The sequence below is a fragment of the Calypte anna genome, chromosome 11 (genome assembly GCF_003957555.1).
Source record: "Calypte anna isolate BGI_N300 chromosome 11, bCalAnn1_v1.p, whole genome shotgun sequence".
NCBI classification, from domain to species: domain Eukaryota; kingdom Metazoa; phylum Chordata; class Aves; order Apodiformes; family Trochilidae; genus Calypte; species Calypte anna.
Window position 1 is genome coordinate 19745687 of NC_044257.1, and position 21708 is coordinate 19767394.

The window sequence follows — 21708 nt, forward strand, 5'->3', positions numbered from 1 at the left end:
TCAGAAAAACAGAGGGAGAAACAAGTGGGTAGACAGGGTTAGTTCAGCACTGCTCTAGGAAGGTGGAGGGAAGGTGAAACATCTTCTCCCTCCATGTGCATGAGCTGTGGGCTCGCTCTGGGAGGAGTTTTGGTCTCCCCACTGCAGTATTGCTCCCCTCTGCCACCCACCCTCTTGGGAATGGAGATTTCAGTTTGTGGGAGACTCTGATCCAGAGCCCTGACAATGAGAAGAAGCTGAAGTAGCAATGGAGGCTTTGGCAGTCTCTTAGTGCTGTCCCCAAGTGCTGACCATTAGGATTGCCCCATACTGCTGCCTGCTTCCCTTCTGTGCCAAAGAAATTACCCATCAGCTCCTCTATACTTGATTGGCAGTTAATATTTTTCTCTATCTATTTTTAAACTTATACTTATTTACAGGTAGCCGAAGTGCCTAATGTGCTTTTTAGATATCCATTTTAATATTTTTGCATTTCTTAGCAAATTGGTTTTGTTTTATGTAAGCTGACATGTGAATACTTGGGAAGGGGGAGGACTTGGGTTGTTTTCTCTAAGGTTTTATTACAGAATCACACACTCTTATAATCATATAAAAGGAATGGCAATTACAGCATGCACAGCATGACGGCTCCGTTTCCCCCCTGTCTCAGCAGCACATTTACTGATCTGTTGTGCAAAGGGGTGGAGGATGCCTTTTCACCACAGCTGTGGACATTAGGAATGTTTTCTAAATTGAAGCCTGAGCTTCTTACCTTACGAGGTGAGTCCCAAGCCACCTAGTAGCATGAGACAAAACCTCTCCAGCAGTATCCTGAACTGTCTGCAGTACATTTGTGTTATGTGGAAGAAACCCCATGTCTGAGAGCCAAGCTTTAAGCCCCAAATCAAAACCTTAGCAGAGTGTGCAAAGGAGTCGGTTCTCTGAAGCGAAGCACACTCAGAGCCATTTGGCGTTTTAGTTAAAAACCTACAGAGCATCTGGCAGTTTGGAAGAGCAAGTTTTAGACCTGGGGAAGGGGCCACTTCACCCCCTGTACCTTCTCAATGGTGTTTACCTTCTATCTGTTGCTTTGACTGGACTGTTACAGAGTGAATGAAACTGTGACAGTACAATAATATGCACTTAAAAATATTATAACATATATTACAAAGTTATTTTAAAGTCATTATATTACTGTAATAAAGTTAAATGATATGTTTACATAAGGCTTTAATTCCAGAAGAATTCCAAGCTGTGGAGCCAGATCTATCAGCCTGCCAACGTGACAAAATGTTAACTGTAGGAGACACGTGTGTTTACACCAGGCAGGGCTTTGGCAGCGTGTGTGCAGCATTACAAACCTGGGGGGATGCAGTCCCTGTCTGAGACCCTGCTCTCTTCAGGCATGAGGCTGAGGGATGGGGGTCCCTGGTGAGACCTTGTGCTGGGTCCCACCTTCCACACCCCAGCGGCGTGCAGTGCCAGCTGTGTGCTAAGGTTTAACTTCTCTTTAGATGCATATTGTGAATTTGGATATGCATCACACTTATAAATTAAACACTAACAGCCAGTTGTATTTCTGTTACAAGTGAAGGGGAAGTTCTCCTCAAAATGAGCATGGAAAGCAGATAGCCTCTCCCTGCATAAGCAGAGGGTCAATGTCTCCCCCAGTGACCGAGCAAAATAGTTTTATTTTGAAAAAACAGTTTTGAAAAGTTCACAAAACTACTTTTAATTGACAGAGGGTTGAACAAAAAGAAGGATATTTTAGAACAATTTAAAAATGAAAATGTCTGTTTTGTTTAGAAATGTTTTCTTTTAAAATGGAGTTTTCTTAATGAAAAAACCTACAGTCTGAAATAAAATGTTTTGCATTTAATTGCATCAAACAAAATATTCTTATAAATCCCAAAATGTTGTTTTTCTTCAGGAACATTAATGTTTCAATTTAATGTGAAAGACTTCTTTCAGGCTCCAGTTTTTGTGGTCACTCACCAAATCAGAATGATCTCTTTGTCCACATGTGCTGGGGTTGTACAAATTACATCAGTGGGACTGTCACTTGTTGCTGGGCATTTCCTCTCTCTTGTCCACTTGAACCATTTTATGGACACTCACCTCTGGCTGTTTCACTGCTTAATGTTGCAGCAGATTGGGCTCCTTTTCCCTTAGCTCTTAATGGCCACCATGAGGCTGTCAGTCCTTCCAATTACACCCCAGTGAATCCCTTAATCTCTTTAAGTGGTTCCCTTGTTCTCATCTCATCATGCTCATTACCTCATGTAGCATCTATATCCCAATCCTAATCTGGAGTTGAGAGTAAATAGGTTGTTGTGGGTTTGTTTTGTTTTGTTTTGTTTTTTTGTTGGGGTTTTTTCCAGTTTTAAGGGACTTGGTTTTGTTGTATAAGCAAAGAAGTAGAAAAAAAAAGCAATGTTGGTGGCACTTAGCAAGTTTGTGAGCACACTTGTGATCTGTGGTATGGGCAAGCCATGTGGAAGGATCTCAGAGCCCTGTGAGATGTGTTACCCTGGCAAGGAGCAGAAGCTCCTTCTGCCACATGTGACTTGGGGAAAGTCCTTTCCCTCCCTGGCCTGCATACCTGCTTGCAAGCCAAAGCATCCGTGGTGATAGAGGTAACATCCCTGTGGACTTGCACAAGCAACAATAGCTCAGGGCTGGCAGCCAAGGGCTCTGCTGGACTGGAGACATGGGCTGGTCCCCAAAAACAGCCCCAAGCTCCTGCAGGTAACCACAGCAAGGGGAGGAGAATGGAGATGAACTGATGTGAAATAGCAGTGGAGAATCCTAACAAGATCATTTAATTTTGAAGGGGGAGGTGGGGTAGATAACATTTTTTCCATGCATTTTTATTGATTTTCAATACCATACAGAACCTAGCCATGTAAAACAGTAACAGGGAAAAAGATACAATCGTTGAAAACCAATTACAGAACAAATGCCCAGTTGTGGCAGTTGAACGTACACCCAGCCTGCTCTACCTGGGTCAGGCCCCATTAGCTGTGCACACTGAGGGACAGAATCCAGGGTTTCAAACTCAGTCATTAGATGTGTGTGTGTGGCTGTCCTCCCTGGGGTGCCAGGGGTGTCTCTTTCCCTTCCACAGTCATTGCAGCAGTGGATGCCATGGTCAGTGCCATGCCCTGTCTTTGGGCGATTTGTGGTACAGGGTGGGCAGGGATGAGCTCTCTGCTTCTGTCCTGTAGCCCAGCTGCACAGCACTGGTGCAGTGCTGGATTTTCAGTGTGTTGGGAGTAGTAGATTTTTCCTGATTTGCCAGTTGGACATGGGACCAGGGAGTGTGGCCCCAACCCCTTGCCCTGCTGCACTTTCACACAAACTGTGTGGCCTCTGCCCCCTCCAGCTCCTCCAGGGGCATTTCTGACAAAGAGGAGACTCCTCAGCCCTCTCTTCTGAAACAAAAGCTTAATGAAAGGGTAGGCACGCTCCATCTCACCAGCGGCCGGCTGTAATTCTTGGCAGGGTATGACATGCCCATCCTCCCGAATTAGCACGGGGCACAAGGAATTTAGTACGGTGCTAATTGTGCTCAGGCGAGGACAAGCAGCCTCAGTGTGTGGGCAGGCAGCAGGACAAAGCCATTGCAGGCCCCGTTCCGGGCCCGTGCTGCCCGCATTGCTGCCCCGGCCGGGCAGGCGTCAGGGCAACCAGCTGCCCCCCGGCCACGTGCCATGTGCCACAGAGAAGGGCTCCCGCTTCCTGTCGGGCAGGCATTGTCAGATGCTCTTTATTTGCTGAACAGGAACTCAGCTGCTGCAAAGTCAAGGCAGCTGATGAGGGAAAGCTCCCTGTCTGTCTGGGTCAGGCAAAGGGAATCCCCATGATGGTCCTGAGTCAGATTTGAAGGATGATCTTCAAGGGTGGAAGTGTTTCCTCTCCATTCTCCTGGTTAGAACCAGGATCCTCTTCAACCTGGGGCATGCACTTGCATTTTATCATCAAGTCACTGAACTCTGTGAGGTTTTTCAGGAGCTCTTCTCAGTTACTTTTAAGCCTGACTTTCCAGAAAAACTCTTGCATGGTAACTTCATTACCTGTGTGTCACTTCACTATCTGCCACTGGGTTATTTATGAGTATGCTGAAACAGTGCAGAATTTCTGTTCTCTTCCGTCACTAACATTGAGTTTGTACCCTTCTCTATATATCTTTTTATCAGGAATTCACAAGAAGATTAATCCTCCTTGCTCCAAGCCAATTTAGTTTTCTTAAGAATGTTTAATGAAGAATGTTCTAGAAGAGCTTTTAGAAAATCTTATTCCACTATGTCAGCCCAAATCTCTCATATTAGCAGGGCTGTTTCTTCCATCAGATCTATATGTATAAACTCTTCTTTTGTCTCTGTGATGCTTCCCCAGGTTACCATGTTTCTCATCTCCGCTCATTCAGGTTGGTCTGACAATTTTCTACCATTTTCCAGTTCTAGAAATCTGACTTTCTGGTCTGCAATTCCCACAATTGCTCCTAAAGCATGTTTTAAAGATTTGTCACCTTCTGATCCTCTGATAGAGAGGAAGAAAGAAAGTTCAGCAATTTCATATTTGAGCTCTTCTAAAACTCTCAAGGGAGTCCTGTCTGCCTCTGGTGATACGTTGCTCTGGTGTGTGAACCTTCCTGACCTCTTCCATAGTGAACATAAGTGCAGAGAATTAATTTAATTTTGCTTCTGTGTCCTTATCTTTCCTAATTCCTTCCTTTACGCCTTGATCATCTATCAGCTGTTGTAGTTGACTGACAGGCTTCCTGCTTTTGTGTCTGAAAAGTTTTTATTAGCTCTTGTAACTCTAACAGTTGTTTTTTGGGACCTGTGTTGTCGAGCCTTATCATGGTTCGCATTTAGCTTGCCAGATTTATGTCCCCTTCTGTTTTCATTGTTTGGAAAGAACTTTCATTTTTCTGAAAGCATCTACTTTATTTCAAGGATCTTAATTTTCTGTTCTTTATTTTTAAACCAATCTTGGAATCGGTGCCATTGTAGCCTTTTGCCTGCAGTATCTCACACACATTTACATTGTGTAGTTGTGTTGTTGTCTCACTCACTTTCAGGCTAAAGCTCCCTGAGTCAGGGTGAGAACCAGACAGAACTGCAGTAGTTAAAACAAGCAAGACCATAGAACTTGTATCTGTGCTGGATCTGAGTCAGAGGTACAGATAAACTTGTAGGTTTTCCACTGCCAAGGCCACCCAAATACACCTGATACAGTCTTCTCTAGCTGAAACCAGGCAGCTAGGAAGTGCAGGGGACAATGCTGCTGCCTGCTCTGTGGAACACAACATGAAGCTATGGTTTAAAGATGTGCAGGGAAGCTTCCAGCTGTGGGAGAGGTAGAATGGGTGGGAATGGTGACCGAATTGGAGCTGAACACAGATGAAAAATAATTACTCCCTACTGTAAAGCAGCTTCTGGGGTTTTTGGTGCATTATTCCAGGTTCTTCAGGATTCCTTATATACTTTGTGTTCTTTCATTTGCAGGCATTAATTTGCAGAGTTTGTACCAGTTTTTCTAGTCTGAATAGGAACCATCTTGCCCACTCCACTTGTTGATGCTTGCTACAACATCTTCACACCTCCATACTGAGGTAGGGAGATCTTCAATGACCTGCTTTTCTTAAGCCTTGTAGAAGTGATTTTTGTGTTGGTAATCCTCCTGGGATGTGTAATGTAAATAACCTGGATTAAAAAAGAGGTGGTTATATGTAATACAATGATGCTGTTCTCATACAGAGATTCCATCCATCCTCTGCCATTTGGATGAGCAGTGCTGTTTGTTTCTCTTCCTTCTAATGGCTCTATGGTTTTTATATAAAGTCATGAGGTATTTCTTAGCACCTGACTTGCTGGTCAGCAGTGTTGGCTCATTTCATTCCCAGTGCAGTAAGATGAATCAGAAGATGTTTTTTGAACAAGACCATCCATAGATTTTTTTTTCCTTGATACCTCGTTAGGTTATCATTCTATGTGTGTGTGGGAGGAGTGTGAAGAACTATCAGGGCTTTATTTAATTATAAATAATTAAACCAATATAAATGTTAGTCTTCGCTGTTAGCTTTGGTCATTAAAGAATGGGCTAAATGATGAGTGTCCTTGGCTTAATCTTCTTAGCAGAAAAACTGTCCCTTGAATTTCTGTCATACTCAAACAGGCGTAAGGAAAGAAGAGAAAGTAACAAAGAGTCCTGACCTGTTGTGTTTTGTATGTGAACTCTTGAAAGTAAATCCTATTCAGATGGTCTGTTTCAATTTGTGAATATTTAGTTTCCCCAAATTAGGGTAAATAATGTGCTGGCAGAAATAAAACTCTACCTGAATGCAGGGAAAAGATATCCCTTCTTTTCCCGATAGTGTCTCTGCCATTAGATTTGGCACTGAAAGAGTACTTATTGTCCAAATGTAGTAATTTCATTCAGAATTACTTTTATGTAACTAGAATTCACTGAGTCACTGTGGAGTGCCTAGTTTTATTATATCTGTATATCTTGAGTCATTACATATAGTAATTTATAATACCTGGGATTCTCCATAATACCAAACTAACTTTCCATGATATCGATAGCAGTAGAAAGATTAATGGTAGGCTTCAAAACATACTCATCAGTAGCTTCTATCTAGATTAAAAACTGAGAGTGTAAGTTTGGAGTTGGATTTTTTCCCTGTATTTACTTTGGTGGGTTTTCAGTATTTTTTTTTAACACTTTAAGGAAGTTTTCTCTCTTGTTTTCTTCATAGATTTTTATCTGAAGTATTTTGTTTACAACATGAGAGCACACTTCAATTTCTTGAGAACCACCAGACTTACAAATTAAATGGAAACCTTGGGAAATTCTCTGGTGGGCAAAGACATTCATTCTCTTTGTGCTCTTAAGATCTCAGAGGATCCTAAGTAAAGCATCTACTTATTCCCATTTAATCAGTAAACTTTTCAGGGCTTGGTTTCCTTTGGTGGGGAGTGGTGAAGGGCGGTGCATGGTGTTCTTCAGATGTTGTAAAGTGAACCCCAAGATTTGAGTGAGGATACAAACACTGAAATTCCAGTTTCTTGACTTTGATCTGAGAATAAGAGGGAAAGATGGATGGAACAGAGAAAGAACAGCAAAGAAGGGAGAGGTAAGAGAGGTGGAAGAGGTGGAATGATACAGGGATTTTTGAAACATTTAGTAGGGATAACATGTGTGGTTGATTGTGCCTTTTTAACACTGTTGGGTCTTGACTGATGTTGGTGGTATTGTAAACTGTAAATATTCTTTAAAAACATTCAGCACTTACAAGTGGAACTGATTTGGGGCCAGACTGTTTGATATTTTCATTAATGACTGAGGCAGAAGTAGCAATGTGCTGAGGGCATGCAGTGGCCTCATGACTCCAGCAAATTGGCTCTAGGGTGAGGAGGTTGGACTGTGAGAAAGTGAAACCAGACCAACCCAAACCTGGTAAATGAGGGAGACAGAATAAAGCTAGTCAGTGCACATCCCAGAGAGCTGTGGGGATGCATTGGCTTGAGCATCTTAGTTAATTGATGTGGCAGGTTTAATTCACTTGAAGAGACAAGCAGACAGAGGGCAAAACAAGCCTTGGGGGTTGGTAGGGAAATACTCCACAGCAAGTGGAAGTAGGGTAGAAGCCTGTTTAGTTTGTGGTACGTAGGTAGGCACAAACAGCACTAAGCAAGCTGGTAGTTGTGCCTGTATTTATTGAATGGAAGGCTTTGGTTTCAACCTAGTGTGGCAAGGAAAATGCCATTGTTTGTATTGCTGCTGTAATTGTGATAGATTTTATTGCAGCATATTATTATAATGACCTGTTTATTAGCTAATTGCTCTTCAGTTAGTACAAGGAAAGTAGAGGAAGCTGGACCAATGCTGCATTTCAGAGTACAAGGGGCATTTGTTAATAACACCCAGAGCTCTCATTTTCTGAAGCTGGCAAGTCACATCCTTTCATGTCTATGGGATTTCTTTTTAACACCTTCTCCTAGAGCAAGCAAAGAGTAACACAGCCTGATTTCAAAGATTCCTGGGCAGCAGGAAAGCTTCAGAGGAAGATTTTTGTTTTCCAGGGCACTACACCAGCCCACTGAAGTGCTGCCCATGTCCTGCACTAAGTCCTCTGTGTGGCTGCTGTGGCATCAGCCCTGTGGCAGGTAGAGCTCTTGTGGAAGATCCCAGGGAGAATCCCAGGGCACCCAGCATCCTCCCAGCTGGTGGCAGGACAGTTGAGGCTGGTTTGTTTTGTGGATAGGGGAACAGCTACATCCAGAGAAATTCAAGATTCTCTGTCAGAGGCAAGTAACATTTGCACTGCAGCTTTCTTGTAGAGAGTGGCAAGTTGGTGTTGCAGGCAGGTAGTGGAGCATTTGCTGAGTCCCAAGGTTTACTGAGAGTACGGAAAGGACTGGGAAATGGGTGTCTGGGGTTGGCAGGTGCTGCCTAAGGTTTGTTCTGTTCATTCAGCTGTTAAGAAATATCATTAACTGCTGATGAACATCCCAAGTAAGAGAATTCCGTCCCCAAAGCCATAGCTTTTCTCTTTGCTAATGTTTTTCTAGGTTTCTTCTTGTGTTTAAGTGTATCTTGATCTGGCATAAGAACGGAACATAGTAACTTTCCCATGTTTTATTTCAGTACTGGAAAAAAGAGTGGAAATGTATGTGCAGCTCGTCACCTGGATGGCATGCTGGCATATATGATTGATAGTTCTCATATGCTTTCCCAAAATAGTTGGTTTTTGTTTTTGTTTTTTTAAAACTGGCACAGGGCTTTGAGAGGCTAATGTGAAAATAGTTTTATTTCAGTGGTTCCACAGCTCTCTGGTCCCACACTATCACTGGTCTGGTACTGCTTGGTAGGAATCTGTGGCAAGCAGTGAAGATTTTATCACTATTTGCAGGGTTTATAATTAGAAGTTTAATGCTAAGGATGAGTTGTAGCCTGTCCCCTGCACACCCCCAGCCTGCCCTCCCTCCAAGGTCCCATCTGCCCTCCATCCAGGGCTGCCCACGCTGCTCAGCTGCAGGACCAGTGCTGCTCTTGCAGTGTGGGAGGAATGATGTGAGTGAACTCAAATGGTCTTAAAAGTTTATGTTTACAGACACTGAAACTTTTTCCCAATGAAAGGCAGCCTAGCAGCAGCAGCAGCGATTGCAGTATGAACAATGTCCAGAGCAGGAACAATGAACACTTCCTTCCCTTTTGGCTGGTTGCTGGCATTTCTTTGAGGCTCTGTAAAGACAACACTACAACATCCCTACACAGACCACCGGCTTTGTAGCAACTGTCTCCTTGGAGCCCTGGCACGGGGAAGGACATGCATGTGTCCAGGCATTTTCCAGGCAGCAGGATTTTCTTCTCTTCTGGTCCCAGCCTGCAAGACCCCTTCTTTCACCACCATTTAAATAGAGCATTTGTTTTCATTATAGGGTTTTGCATTTCTGCCTTTCATTCCCGTTAATGAATTTCTAGGGTCTTATTGGAAAACAAAAGCTAAATACAAACATAAGAAGCAACCTGACAAAGGACACGGGTGAGCGTCTGGCAGGCTCTGCCGCAGCAGCGGTAGCCAGGAGATGGCCATTTGCTGACTGCTGGGGTTGACACCACTTGGTTAGTATGCTAATCTAGTCCTCGGCATTTAACATTCCGATCAGGTCCGAGCAGGCTCTGCAGAGCCCCAGTGCTGGGAAGGGGAAGGGGAAGGAGAAGGAGAAGGGGTGACTGCCTGGCAGACAGACCCCAGCACCCTGCTGGCTCCTGCCATGTGCTCACTCCCTCCTGCACACCCCTGAGCCCTCCCGCCCTCCCTGCTCCACGCACACATACGTACCATTCAAAAAGCTTTCTGTGAGTGCTGAAAAACATGAAATGTGGAAAAACCATGTATGACTGGCTCGTTCCTCTGATTCCATGTCCCCAAAGATTGCCACTTTAATAGACCATGTGTTTCTGCTGCTGGAGAAGCCCAGAGCGTAACGTGCCCAAATTCAGCAACAATGAAGTAAGACGGGGTTTAACATCCAAAACAAAGAGCTGGCATTTTTGTAGCTCACTTACAACATGACAGTCACAAAATGGTTTAAATTTCCCCCTATTCTCTCTCCCCACCCAACCTCAGCCCAAGAGAAAGCCAACATTTATTAAAATCCATTTGGACAGCAGTAAGATGCCCAGGTGGGAAGGAAAACTCACTCCTAGTGTTCCCGATGACTGTCACCTTCTCTGTGTGCGTGGAGACAGGGAGCTGCAACCCCCCTGCCCTGCATAAGGGGCTTCTGATTTCCAGAGCTGAAGAAGGAATCAATTCCAGAGTCAGTTGCCATGGTCAGGTCCATCAGGTCCTGCAGTCACAAGAGAACTTAATTCCTCCAGCTCCCTTTTCTTTGTTTTCCTAGCGTCTCAGCAGTTCTGGAGAGGCACATGGAGAATCGGCAGCTCCTGCTGGCATTCAGGAGCTTTCAGGAGTTGTATTTTCAGAGACCAGGTCAGATGTGGGCAAAACCGAGTCTCCATCTGACACATAAGCAGACAAAGCTCTTTAACCTCTGAATTATAGCACAGCTCCATAGTTCTTTCCTCTGTTGTCTCATGCTCCAAGCAAACTGCTCCTTGCAGTTCTCCCTCCTGGTGCCAAGCACGTATTCAAGCTGCTGCTCGGCAGTGCGGGGTTATTCCTTCCAAGTCCCCGGCAGAACAGTCAGCGCTTCCTCCAGAGCTGCAGACTTGATTGTCCTCGATTATTTTATTTCTTTGGCTCTGATCCAAGATGTTCCCTGTCATCATTTCAGTGTCTTTTCTCATAATCCCTTTTCTAAACATCATCAACAATTAACTGATTCTCTCATATCTACAAACACATGCACACACACGCAGGCGCGCATGCACACACACTCCAGTGAGTCTCATCAGTGTCTTTTTTGCCTTTAAGTATAAGAAATTACAGCTTCTCATTAGCTGAAGAGCATGTTTTGAAAGGCTTTGTGTTTACTCACTTTGCAAGTGATGCTGGCTCTTTTAATTATTCTCCTTTTGCATATCATAAGCAAGCAGCAAGCTGCTCCAGCCAGCCCGGGCGACGCGTATTCCCAGGAAGGCAGGAGGAAGGGATCGCGTTTTACCTCACTGCTGCTGCTTTCTTCCCTTTCTGTCAGCCAGCCAAGGAATCCCCCCAAAGCTCTTACGTAGCAGATACCAAAACCGTGAGTCAGTTTTCGCTCCTGGAGCAATAAGTCCACCACATCAGTGTGCAGAACGATGAGCTCCAGGCTGGGAATCTCTCCAGGCTGCTGGCGTGCCCCGGCACCAGTTCTCCAGTGGTGACTTTGTTTTTCCAGCTCTTGCTTTCTCTCCTCAGCTCCCTCATCTCTTCATTCCTTTTCATGCCGTTCCTGTTCTCTTCCTTCCTTCCTCTCCATCCGTCTCCGTTGCTGGCAGTGGCAAAACCCAGCAAGATCTGGGTCCCTCTCGCCTTCTGTGGATTTTTTGTCTCTTTTTCCCCCCCCCCCCGTAACTGCAGCAGCCTTTGGCTGCTCACTCTGCCAGGTTGGATCACCAAAGACACACGACTCGCTCACAATGAATAATCAATACCGATATTGATCTGCGGAAAATGTTTGTAAATTCCTGAAAGGGGAATCGGGAAGAGTGGGACAGGGAGGCTTGTGGGGGACGACAGGGTACTCCAGGCTGCAGGCAGTGCCTGGCCAGAGCCCATGTCCTGCCGCCTCCGAGGTGACGGGTGCTGGAATGCGTGCGCGGGCGGCAGCGGGTGTGCGCGGGGGGCTCCTGTATTTTCATTTCTCTACAGCTGCTTCCCCCGAAGAATCGGGAGGCAAGCAGCCGAGAGGCCCCGGCAGTGCCATGCCTTGGCTGCAGTCCAGCACTGTTTTGTTTCCATCATCACACGCCACTCTTAAATTTGCATAAATACAAGGGTTATTTTCCCTTGCGCCTCCAAAAAGATTTAAGAAGGTGGAAAAGTATTTCTGTAAGGAGGGATTACTGGGTTTGGTCGTAATTTTCAGGATTTACTTTCAAATCCATGTATTTGCAAGAAAGGAAGGCAGAGAGGAAAATAAAGGGCAATAAGGAGGACTTCGAGAAGACTACAAGCTGTCTGAATGTGGAAGAGCCTTGGACTGCAAAACGTGCTCACCAGAGGGGCCCTACATGCACCCAGTTTGTGCATGTGTAGAGTCAGGTCAGACATCTCTGGCTCTTCCCATCTCACCCTGAGCAGGTCAACCCAGGCCAGGAACTGGGGATGAGAAGAGAGCTTGATGCTGCTGTAAAGGTTGTGGTTGGGTCCATCTTGAGAGGAGCCTGATCCTATCCTGAGGAGAAATCTCCTGCCTGTCTGCCCACCCTCTGGTGACCCATGTGGTTTGTAAAGCATTGAGCAGGGCACACTCTCTTAGTTTACTACTGATGTAGACAACCCTACAGCAAGAATGTCCTTGTGTTTTTTCCACCTTCAGCCCTCTGGTTTTCTGTCTCTTGGGGGAAAGGCACATACCAAAGGTATTGAGAGACCCGGTGTTGATGCCATTGAGTACTGAGCCCCCTTTCTGATGTGAGATCAGCAATGGAGACCCTAAGGACTACTGAGGGGCTGTGGGGTGTCCGTCACTGGCCAAGCCAGCTGCCACCACCAGACCCTGGCCCAGGGCTGCTCATGGTGCTGCTGGCTGGGGCACCCACAGCTTCTCTGGCAGCTTCTGGCCTCAGCCACCTGCTGGGGCCATGCGGGCTGTTCATCAGCCTCCCACTGCTCACAGGCCCCATGTACGTGCACACCTCCTCCATGCACAGCTCCTCCGCACCCCTCTGCCCATGGTCTTCCCTTCCCCTCTCTCTGGGATGCGATTCCCAGCCCTCCCTGGGTGCAGTTGCCACCTTTATCAGCCCGTGCCAGCAGCAGGGAGGCTGAGAGCCTTCATTCTCTCTCCAGCTCCTGATTAGCTCCCGCAATCCAATTAGCAGAGGCATTTATAGCACAAGGGGCTGAGGTGCCCCTGCTCATCATGGCAGTGCAGAGACAGTCATAAATTCTCCCAGCACTACATCTTTCCCATGACATGGATTAATCACAGCTCTGGGCCACCAAGAGGAGGTTTGTAAATGAAGGTGCACATGAAATAAGAATTTAGAGAAGGCAAAGCCAAAGGAGTTTTCCATCTGGGGTGATGCACAGGGTGGCTCTGGGGTTGGGGCACCTGTGGGTGGTGCAGCGAGGGGCTGGGGGGTGGCTGGACCCCACCTGTGTTTATTAGAAGGGAAGCAACCAGAGGTCAGCTGGGGGATGTTATGAATCCTGCACCCATGGCTATAATGAGAAACTCCCTATAACCTTTCTTTGTATGCTTTGCTGCAGTGCAGATGCTGAAAGTGAAGCTAGAAGAGCCTTAATAAAATTATGGTTTTCCACTTGAGCTGTTGCAGGCACCAGGCAGCAGCACAGCTTTGAGAGGCGAGTGAGGCGCGGGGCCATTAGGAGCATTTGGTCTCACAGAGATCAGTGCTTGCTCTTGAGGACACAGCCACCTCCTCTCTGCTGTTCTCAGAAGCTCCTCCACATGAACCCACCTTTTTCTGATACTCCTGCTCCAGAAGGAGCCACTTCCCGGTGACTTGGGACCCACTCTGTTCCTGGTGTTGGTCTCTCGGGCTGTGTGTACCATTGCACCAGCCACAGCCTCTGCCTTTGTGTAGCAACTGCTTCTGCTCCTACCTGAGCACTCACCCGTTGTTATCTCTTGCCAAGGTACCTGGCTGTGCATTTGGATATGTACTGACCAACCTCCTATCTGCTGCTCTGGGTCTCTGTGCAAGGATTTGATCAGTTATTCTTTTCCAATCAAATGACAATTAACTATTCATCTAAGTTATCCTACCCATCAATCAGTTTTTAATTTATTTAACAGTCAGTGGTTTTGTTGAGTTTCTGTGCATTTACACTCCTGCCTGTTATTGAAATATAATTACCTAAGAAGTGCACAGAACTACCTTTTAAATGCCTGGGTAGATAGGAATTTTAAAGACATTCGGGTGCATATTAAATCCAGTAGCATGTCAGCTCCATTAGATCTATTTAGTCAGGTCTGCTGACAGATCTTCTGTGTAAGCAAATGTGGTTCCTGCTGATAAAAAGGTTTTGGTTTGGGGTTTTGTTTGTTTGTTTTCAACAAGGTGAAGGAAGCTGCAGCCCAAATACATCTCTAGCTGGGAAACTGTTGTCCCTGGAAAGGAAGTATTGTCTGGTCTTTCAAAACAAAAATTCCTTTTGTGTAATAACAAATGTTGCATTTAGTGACCAGGACATTTCTTGCTTGTGGGCAGACAAAAAGAACATGTCCCCAGCTGTTGTCCCCATGAGCCAGTGGCTGGGACCCACAGCCTGACCAATTCAGACTGGAAAGGAGTGGCCTCTTCAGCTGCAGTCCTTTGTGCTTTTCCTTATATATAAGATACAATATTAAAAAAAGGTGTAACAGCAGCTTTGTTTCTAAGTTTTAGAATGACAGTGTTAGACTGTAAGACCCAGCCCCTCAACTTTGGAGTCAGTGCATCTGCAGAGCTCACAGAGCTGGGTCTGGTACTGTTTGGGATTTCCTTGGCATTTGTTACTCTGAGCCACACAGTCTCTGTGCCATCACTTTGGTACAGTTGCTGTTGCTACCTGATTGTTTCCCTAAGTACAGGGAAGTAAGGCCCTTCATTCATTACTGTGCACACTGGCTTCTGAAAGGACTTTTCTTCTGCGTTTTAGTGGACCATAGAGCCACACTTGTATAATTTTTTTTTTTAGGTGACCTCTGACGTGGTCATCCTTGCCAGTCATCTTAACATGACATCTGACTATCTGCCAATGTCATGTTTTCATAGTTATGCTCTTGATTGAAACTGACTGAAGATGTTTTGGCATATCTTCTTTCTTCCCTCCACAAAAATGTCATTTAGACAAAGCTGATAAAACACATCTACACAAACATCTTTATTTTTTTTTACAGATCCACTTACAGCAAGTCAAGTGCTGTGTTTTGTTTCTTTATGTTGTCTATTTTAAGATTTTTGTTTCAAGTTTACTTTTTTGTTCCAAGTTTTCATGTAATTTGTCAGTGCTCTATATGTTCTTTGACTAAACGAGCAATTTAACTTCATGTGTTGAAAACACTGAACTGCATAGCAGTACTTTTTAACATTAGGCACTTTGATGCTTTTTTAATGGAAAGAGAAGGTTTTAAAACAATATATGAGTGATATCAGAATAGAACTTAGGGAAATTCTGCTTTTAAAAAAGTATTTGTTTTTGTCTGAGTGTAGATCAAAGAAAGTCATAAGTGTTCCATGAAATGACAATTCTTGGTCTTGGCCAGTTTCCCCACTTGCATCTTCTGTCAAGTGAGGATATAACTGAATGTCCTGAGATATGTACGTGATTAAAAAGAAGCAAAGAAACTACTAAATTTTAAAAGAGATTTTACGCAGTGAAATTGAAAAGAGTCATCCTGTTTCTCGTTCTTTGGGTGCCCTAGTCACCCAGAACTAGTCCATAAGGCTTTCTGAGGAATTCACTGGTAGAATATAATGCTGCCCATGACTACCAAGAAGTCAGAAGGGGTCAAGGTGCTGAAGGTAGATGGGTGCTGTGAGGTTTTGCCACTGCCTTCATGCACAGACTATCAAGTGGGAAAGAACTTAGTTAAACCTAAAGCTTTTTAATTTTTTTTTCCTAGGGAACAGCTCTTTTCAGTTGCTGCACAGTGATTTTTCTAGGCTAGAGCTGGTAGGGGTGTAGCTTGGTATAGATGCTTTTAACTCTGTCCATGTACAGTGTCTCTCCCCATGAGTGTAACTTGTGGCATGGCTGGCAGGCAAAGCATTGCCCATGTGTTGTGTTTGTTTTCTCCTTCACTTGAGAAACTTCTCTCAGCCTCAGAAGACGAAACTTGGCCAATTTCTATCCTGTTTCATGCAATTCCTGTATCAGCCTCTCACTGCAGTATCCTGGATATGAGTCCAGAGAACTGCTTTACAGACTGGGAATTGTCAGCACCCCTCTGGTGTGAAGATGGAGAATCTTTATCATCCCCTTGAGTTCTGGGTTTGGATCCAGTGCCTGAGGGAGGTGGTGCTGGACCTACAACTCAATTTGCCATCATGTTACTTTGCCTGTACAGAAAGTCTTCTTTCTTGATGAGTGACTTTATTCTTTTATAGAATTGTCCTGCATGAATTCCTCTCAAAAAATACAGTTTAGAGGAAGTATTGTCAAAAATCCTGTCTCTCTCTCTCTACTATATTATCCCCTCATTTTTTTTGTCATTTAACTCCAATTATGGGATGCTAAGTGCTTTTGGAAATTTCATTGTTAATATCTTCTTACAGTGCTATTAACGTAAATCAACGTTAATAGTGTCCCAGCAAGTATAAAAGCAATCAAAAATTCAGTACTCACGAATCATTCTGTAATTTCAGCATAAAATGTTAATAGAAATAAAATCCAATACCATAAAATATCAGCAAATTCAACTTTAAATACATGTGATGAATGACTTTACCATTCTGCAGCATCCCCTGGACTTGTGCTCCCATTGGTGAAGGTCTAACACACAGCATTCCCTCCTCCATCACCTTCCCAGCACAGGCTGTGCACAGGATCTTACTTCTCCAGAAATTAAAAATCCATCTTCACTTACAATGTGGCATCTGTATTCGGGTATTTAGTGGTAATACAAAGGATTACTGGGAATCTGTTAACTTATTCTAGCTAATAGAAACTCTCTGCTGCTCTATTGCCATCAGCCTGGCTTGAAGAGCTTCAGCTGCATTACATTTTATTGAGATTGGGATTTTCTTACAGACAAATCTTTTAACTCGGAATTTAGATTATGAAGATCCATCAGTTATTTAAAGGAAACTGCAGGGAGAATGGTATAGATTTCTCAAGAAATACAACTGTTAGCCTGAAAATTCAAGTTAAAATTACCACTAAAAGGAAAACAAAATCCTGAAAGTGATACAAAAACAGTCAATAGGTGTTTAAGAACTAATTAGTCACCCAGTCTGGAATATTTTGACTTTTTCTTTCCTTTTTTTTTTTTTTTTAATTCAGTAGTTTAAATGGATCTGTGCTCTTTCTGCTATAGTCTCTAAAACCCCACTGAAGAGCCATTCCTGACAGAGGCAGGTGGAACACCTGCAGGCAGCACAGGGGTAGGTCTCATTTCTCTGAGTCGCCAGCCAAGGACGACACTACAAGTCTGAGGTGTCTGTACTCACAGAAGAAGAAAGTGACAGTGAAATACCTCGAAAAAGTGTTTGAGAAAAGATCTTCTGGTCATTATATAGACACCTTTTTAGTCCTTACTTTTCCCCCATTATCTCAGTGCAATGTCCATGCCTCCAGCATCTGGAGTGGTCTCTTTCTTCTTTCTCCCCTCATTTCTCATGTGATTCCTTACCTACTGGTTTCTGCAGGAGAGCGGTGCAGTAGCATCTTACAGACCCTCTGAAAGATAAGCAGGACTTTTGTGATATTTATAAAATACTTACAAGATGTTCAGAAAGTTTCTGGTGCTTCAAGGTGTCTCATAAAGGATACGAGCTGCTGCCCTGCTCTGCTATCACTGCCTTTGTGCCCATCCTCAGCAGCATCAGACAAACCAAAGGCATTTGGAACTTTCTGGTTATTCTGTTTTGGATATACCTTGCCCTGGAAAGTTAAGACAAATGTTTAAGAACTCAGGCTGTCTCAGGTTTTGGATCCTCATGTTACTAATTCTTTTATCCACAACTTCTAAAAGGAATTTGTGTTATATTAAAGCAAAACTGCTGATTTTGTGAGGGTTACTTTAATTCTGGTGACAGGACAGAATTATCAAACCATTATCAAACAGATCTATGAACATTTCTAGTAGTATGTAGAGAAAACACACGGTTTTTCCAGATATTTCAACACTTTGCAGTCTGCCCTCAGGTCCTGTTGGTAATAGGAGACTTGCAGTGTTGTTTTGCTTTATTTTAAAAAATTCTCCATTCCTCTTCCATCCCTTGGCAAGGAAGAATGGTGAAATGCTGTGGTCAGCAGGGATGGAGCAGGTAGATCCCAGTGGAGCTCTGGCAGGTTGGGGCAATGTTCCCATGGTGCCAGGCACAGGAGCAGGAGGACGCATGGGGCATCCTGTGGCCTCCAGCACCCTCCCCTGAAAGAGAAGCCACCTTCTGAGTTTTAAGCACCATAGATCACCATATTACAGGGAAGCAAAAGAAACAATCTTTAATCCTTTCAAAGCCCAATAATATTATGTATATTGACTGAAGGCCGATGGAGTGGGCCTGGCAGGGCTTTTTCATTACTGCAGCACACTGTAGCCTAGCTACCTTTGAAAAGTAACCAATATTGAGAGCCACTTGACATTTGCAAAGGATTATGGGTGTCCTCTCCATCTCTTCTCAAGTTCCCAAATTTACAATGGTCTTAATTTAAAAGTTAAGCCAGGGGATCAGTTGCTTAGCCTGGTGCTGGGCTGCCCTTTAAAAAAAAAAAAAAAAAGAAAAAGTGTCTGTGTGCCCGCAGGGAAGGGAGAGGTGGGTAACCAACCAGCCTCGTGTGCTGGTGTCACCCACCTTCATCCTTTGCAGCATTTAATTGTGGGAAAGGTGTCTTAACCAGGACAGCTTCATTCCTGCAGGTGCTGCTGAGATGCAGGGAGCAGCAGCAGCAGCAGCAGCAGCTGGTAATGAGTTGGTGAAAATGAAAAAGGGACATAAGTAGCTTCTTTAGCAAATCCCCTGGAAATGACATGGAGCCTGTGGGATCGATCGGATCGATCCCTCCGAAGGCTGCAGGCTTCTCTCATCCAACTGCCAGCACAGAGAACTGTAATGTTATTATCAGCAAAACTCATAGAAAACCTGCCCAGGAAAACAGCTCTCTTCCTCCTGTGGGGCAGCTCTCAGACTGGCAGCACAGGGTTTAGCACCATCACTCAGAGGTGGGGTACGGTGCTGTGGGGTTCGGTCTGATCGCTGCTCTTTTGAAAGGCATTCCTGGTCCCAGTCCTGGCACCACTGGGCAGTGGTGGGGTGTGGGGTTTGCCTTGGTCTGTCTGGGAGGTGGGGAGCAGAGATCCAACCTGCAGGGCAAGCACAGGGAAAATGAAGCCAAGAGGAGGGTGTGGGACCTTCAGAAAGTTTCCAAGAAGCTGTTGGTCTTCCTCCCATTGTGTAACTACTGTCCTCAGCCCTGGTTTGATTCTGCTTTGTTCTCTTAACAGTTCTTGAGGCTTGGGTAGTGTCATATCTTTAATCTGCAGCATCACCAGAACTTTCTAAGGCCACATTGCTGGCCGGGCTCTGAGTTGCCTCCTCCTTGCTGTCTCCAAGTGAAACAATCCTCAAAGCCAAAACTGTCCTATCTTCTCCAGAGCTCTGCAGAAACAGGACAAGAGCAGTTCTACTCCAAGATGAACTCTGGGAAAAAAAGTGGTCTTAAATCTCCCAGTCACATTCATAAGTTCAAGGGGTCTTTCCTTGAAGAACTCAAAAGTTCTTTTGTTTACCTTCCTCTAATCCTGTTGGGGAAAAGAGGCAATAAATTTGTTTTATTACATCTATCCTGGAAAGCACACGCAGAGCTTCCAGATGCTGATGGTCCCCTGGGATGCTCCAGTGAAATGGCGTCTGAACAGAAAGCTTCTGATGAGTCAAGGCATTTCATCACGAGTGCAAGTGTAGTAGAAATTTCTAACCACAGTATAGCCAGATTTGAAGCTAGATTTTTAGTTTGACTCTGCAGACAGTAAATATCACAAGAACCTTAAAGCATGGAGTATCGAGCCAGGCATGGTCACCTTGCATTATTTTTTACATTTGCTTTTTCTTTGGACCTTTTGTTTTTGTTGTTAAGGTTTCTATTTGACTTATTCCCCATAAGGCTGGTTTCATGTGACATTGTAAATTAAAGAGAAAACACAAGCTGCTTTTCTCTCTCAGGCTTGGTATCTGATAGAAGAGCAATATTGGTGACAGACAAAGCTGTGGCAACCCTGAATTAGAGAGACCAGCTGTGGCAGATGTTGGAAGCCTGTCACCAGTCCCTGGGTGCCCAGGTGTAATGCTCAGTATGCATCTACATACATCTACAAATCAGGACTCACTTTGTCCTTCGGGCAAAGGGTAAATCCTACATTTGTCATAAAAACTACATCCTGACTGTTCACAAGTGGAGACATATCTCCATGCATACCATCAGATAAAGGTACCCAACTTCTTCCTGTGTGTCACAAATACACAACAAATCTTCTACAAATTTGCAAGACTTCCTTTAACGAGGAGTCCTCACCCCCTCACTTCCTGCTCCCTCTTCTAATTCCTGCTGGCAGCTCAGCCAAGCCTATGGCTTTCCCACTACCATCTGCACTACTTCCAGCCTTGGGACATAGCCTGCTCTGTCTGCTACAGGTGATTGGGGGTAGCAGAAAGAATGTGAATTTATTTACTGAAGGTACTTTATAAATCAATACCTTGTTTTTGAACTCAGGTCAATAGGAATAACTCAGAAACACAACCAACAACCACTGAAACCCTAAAACAGCACTTTCAGTGTATTGATTTTCTGGAGAGTATCTTTTCCTGGCATTATTCACACAACCTTGATAAACAGTTGCATGCAATCAGAGCTGTACACGAGTGTGAGTGTGCATGCGCATGTGTGTGCAGGAGGGCACAGCTGGGAAACAGAAAAAGCTTTTCATATCTTGTGGGGATTCCACAAAAGCAAACTCTGGAAGTGATGCAGTGAGGATTCTTTTTAGGTTGCTTGTATTTTCCTTTAAAGTTACAAGATAAAACACATTGTTACAGGCCAGTAAATGTTTGTGTCATTACCTAATTTGTAGGTACAGTGTTATGTAAATACTTGACACTTTCTAACAGCAGCAGCTCAAGGTACTTGTTTGATTGAAAACAATTTTAAAAATGAATAACACCAGAAATGCACATGCAAGACAAGGCCAGTCTAGCCACTGGAGGAACTTCAGAGCCCTCTGGTTCCAGAGTTTCTAAATGTTGTGTTTAATTCCTGGAGGTATTCAGGAAAGGTTTTTCTGTCTTTAACTTAATGGTCAGGGTTCCCAAAGAAAAGCAGCATGAAAGAGCCATCTCTTTTGATTCATCCTGGAATCAGATTGATGTTTTATTGTGACCATACACAAACCCCTGTTTGGTTCTTTCTCCTTAGGCACTGATTTTTTCCCATTTGGGCATTTTTTGTTTGTTTTTGTTTTGCTTTCTGAGGAGAGATGCAAGGGTGCTTGGAGTTGCATAATGAGAGACCAAAAGTTTTACAGTTAGAGTCTAAAGAGAGAAGTGTGTACATCAGAGAGCTTTTAGCCAAGCAGAGAAAAATGCATCAGACTCCCAAGGTGTTTGTATATTAAGATGAGGGATACGCTGTAGATTGGCTACACAGACTGACTAGCTAAGTACTGGTACAAAATATAGAGAAACAGATTATTAATCACTTCAAATATTTACATCTCTTCTGAAGAAAGAGCTGAGGTTTGTGAAACACTGATATTTTGGATATAAACATTGTTATGTGTAATACGATTTCCTGAGTTGTTCAATAAATCACTCTAAATAGTTATAATTATTATAGCTTCTAGAAATATGGAATTTCTGCTTCATGCAGTATTTCAA

The 21708-nt window shown here is 44.1% G+C and overlaps 1 long non-coding RNA gene across 1 annotated transcript in view; it reads left to right on the forward strand.

Moving 5' to 3' along the window:
* The first annotated feature begins 5518 nt into the window (after positions 1–5518).
* Positions 5519–21708, forward strand: part of LOC115598934 — a 59135-nt gene continuing 42945 nt past the window's right edge. The window contains exon 1 of the long non-coding RNA XR_003988023.1: positions 5519–5599. This is a non-coding gene — a long non-coding RNA (uncharacterized LOC115598934). The remainder of the gene's footprint in view (positions 5600–21708) is intronic.